We start from the raw sequence: 3,562 nt of genomic DNA on the forward strand, positions 1-3,562 counted from the left end.
AGTTTTGCTCACAAGACTCCACAGCTTAGAGGGAGCATTGCAATCGGTGCAAATAAAGACAAGGGAAATAGTGCAAACCAAATGTTTGCTAATTTGATTTGCATTATGTGAATTCCCCATTCATTCCCCATTCATTCCCCATTCATTCTATGAATGAAAAGTGTTCATGGGATGTATCTCTCCATCTTCACCTTATAGCCTCCTTTCTGCCCCCCCCTCAAAAAAAGCTGTTCCTGAAGGCGACAAAGCCAGGGGCTTCAGCAAGGAAGGGAACTGGGCAGAAATTGCCCCTCCTCCTGCCCAATTTCCTGCAGTCTATTATTTGCACCGCCAATCTTTAGCTTTTAGCAAAATGGTCTTTATTTATCCGAAATTCCTCCCCTCTCTGTTTCCCTTTCCTCTTGTGTTCTAAAAGGCACCTAATTTTATAGAGATTGTAGTATGATCAGAATTGCTGTTTGGCTGAGATACTATTTGTAACAATTTTATACCTTCCTTTTACTTTTTATGAGAGTATATTCTGTTTTCACTGCTCATACCCAGTGAGATAAGAAGACTAAGCTGATCTCATGCTTTGGGGCATAAGACGACTGCTAGTTGGAATCACAATGGGGGGAAATCCCCATTTTCCTGTAAAAAGCTTTACAGATTAGTTCAGGTATATTAATGCACAGGCCTGTGGGTCTTAAGCCCCCCATGTATCAGCCACAGGCTACAAGCCAAGCACAGGTGGATCAATAGTTCTGTCATGGTATCTTATAGCCTTCTGGGCAAAATTCAAGGTGATAGTTTTAACCTATAGAACTTTTTAACTCTCTGACATTCCCAACAGCCTTATCTTCTTATGGATCAGCTCCCACTGAAGCATCATCTTGTGTTGCTCATGATAGTCACTTCCATATATTTAGGATACTTTAGGAACCTTATACAAACTAAGTTATGAAGTTGTACTCTAATTTTGTTGCTAGAATGGAGACCAGAAATAGTGGATGTGTAAAAAATGCTGAAGCCATAGCATCTTGTGTTTTTGTTTGGAAATAAAACATTGAAGTTGCCTGAGGTACTCAAGAGCTGTTTCATAAAAGATCAGGTCATGGCTAAAGGTTACGGTGCAAGGAAACACAAGATGTTGCCCCCAAATGATGACAGCAAGCAAAAAAAATTTGTACAATCCAGACAACATACAAGTTTTGGTGCTAGATGAATTGAGAGCAGAAGGAACTAGGGGGAATTTCAGACAGGTGCTTTCTCCCGGTAGGGAACCGATTCTCAACCGGGTGCTGGTCTGTCATTTCAGACAGAACCCGGTTGAGAATCGGTTCCCTACCGGGACGAAGTGGCATTTCACACAGGGAAGCCTCTCTTCCTATTAGGAACCGGGAGGGAAGCGTTTTACCTGTCAACCGCTTCCGAGGAGGCTCCCGTTCCCTCTCCCGGTTCCGATACGCTTATTTTTCAGGCGTTGGGGGCTTTTTTTTTTTTGAACGTTTGGCTTATATCGATATATCGATATAACGCTATACCGATCCCATTGGAATACATTGGAATACTGTTATATCGATATATCGCTATAAGATGGACTTTAAAAAAAAAAACCATGGGGAAACAAAGCGGTGCGTGTGTGAAACGCCGAACCGCTTCTGAATCGGCTCCTTTCCGGTAGGGGCAAGCCGTGTGTGAAATGGCAGCCCTTTACCGGTTCATCTGCAAACAGAAGACTCCCGGCTTGAAACCGGGAGAAGACGGGTAATGTGAAATTCCCCAATGTCTCACCAGTTCCAGAAGAGGTTATAACCCCCCTGAAAGAACTGATTTGCGGCCTGGACTAATACTAGAGCAAATCTGGCTATATGATAACCACATAGTGACCATGACTAGGTTTTATTCCCCTGACTTTGACTGATGAGCCAACTGTGACCTTTCTCAGAAATACCTGTCATACCTGCACTAGTTAACCTCTCATGTAGCCCACTGCAAATTTCTCTGTTTGGAACTGCATTTGGAATTGGCTTCGAAATTGTGGAATTCATAGGCTTAACTGCTGGTGAGTATAAATTCAAAGAGCACTATTGTCTGGTTGCTGTTAAGTTTTCTAATGCCAATTCAAACATATTAGTTCTTCTAATTAAAGCCTTTTGTATTACAGGTGTGATGCCTCACATCTCCTAACATGCTTGGATTCTGGGGTGAATCTCAGCTGGAAAAAAGGATTTCTGTCAGTACAGCAGGACTTCCTCATTGCCTCCTGTAATTCTACTCTAAGGGGCAAGGGGCCCTGTGACAGACTGCACTTTTTAAAAGCTTAGAAGTGCTGTATAAACAACTAAAGGACTGTGAAGGGTTAATTCTTCACAGAAATAGACAGCCTTGAGTGACAGGCTGCTCCAAGCAATCTGATTTGTTAGCATCAGCTGAGAAGAGAAAGACTTGAGAACTGCATGCTGAGGAGAGAGTCAGTCAGGTTTCTGCCTTGGCTGAGTTGAGTCTGATTTCAGCTTTAGCTGAGAGCAGTTTTTAACACAGATGGAGAACTCGGGGAAAGTTGGCAAGGAAGTTTGGGAAGTAGGCAAAGGCTCCCATTCGGGCCAAAGAAAGGGGATAGATTTTCTAGTGAGAGGAGAATTTCCTTACCCAGTCAAACAGAGAGTTAGCTCTGAAGAGTGCAAAAATCCCTGGTCTGGTGTGGTTAGAAACTGCCTTTAAGAGTCAGTTAAAATCTCCAGACAAGTATGGGTGTTTCAAGAAAATGGGCTTGGGTACTAAAAGAGTATACCAGCCTTTCGGAAACCAAAAGAGTCAGAGAATACTCAAAGAAAGTGTACTGGAGTGTTTGGAATACACTGGAACAAGAGTGTCTCAACATAAAGATTTAAAAGGAGACTTCCGGTTTGTGGCGCGATGCTACGGGGTGGGGCGGAGAAGTTCTCCTGCTCCAACTCCGATTCCCCACGGTATTCTGAGGGGCTAGAGGGGGTCCCCCCCGCGCCCCTGTGTGTCCCCTGTAGAGGGACACATGCAGGGAAGGAAGGGGCTTGGCGGTTCCAGGCAGCGGCGTGAGACCGAACTACCCCAGCTTCCAGTATCCAGACCCGTGGTTGTGCTCCGTGCAGGAGCTGAGTCGGAGCCGCCGGTTACTGATCCTACACAGAATAAGATCTTTCGAACCTTAAACGATTGACCGAATCTGATGCCGAGGAGTAAAAGTAAGAAAAGTACCTACGTGGGTGCGGCCAGTGTGAGCTGAGGATGCAGAGGGCGGTTTCTGAGCGGCTGGGTGTGGTTCCGTGTCAAGGCGACCGCAGCGCCTGGTGCGACTGACCGTAAACAACATAATACTGGGAGGCTGTAAATATCGTAAGAGATTAGAAGCTGAAACTGATTTGCAATTGTGAATAACGCTTTCGCACCTTGTAGCAGAAAACCTGAACCACTTTCTTTGCAAGTTCAAGGAGCCGGTACCGGAGGACGCGATTGACATCAGGGCGAGCTAATGGTACTGATTTCCAACTGATTTACAATTATTTTGGTGAAGAAAATATAGTGGTGACAGTTAAACCTTGAA

The sequence above is a fragment of the Gekko japonicus genome, unplaced genomic scaffold (genome assembly GCF_001447785.1).
Source record: "Gekko japonicus isolate JY-2015 unplaced genomic scaffold, Gekko_japonicus_V1.1 scaffold434, whole genome shotgun sequence".
Lineage (NCBI taxonomy): Eukaryota > Metazoa > Chordata > Lepidosauria > Squamata > Gekkonidae > Gekko > Gekko japonicus.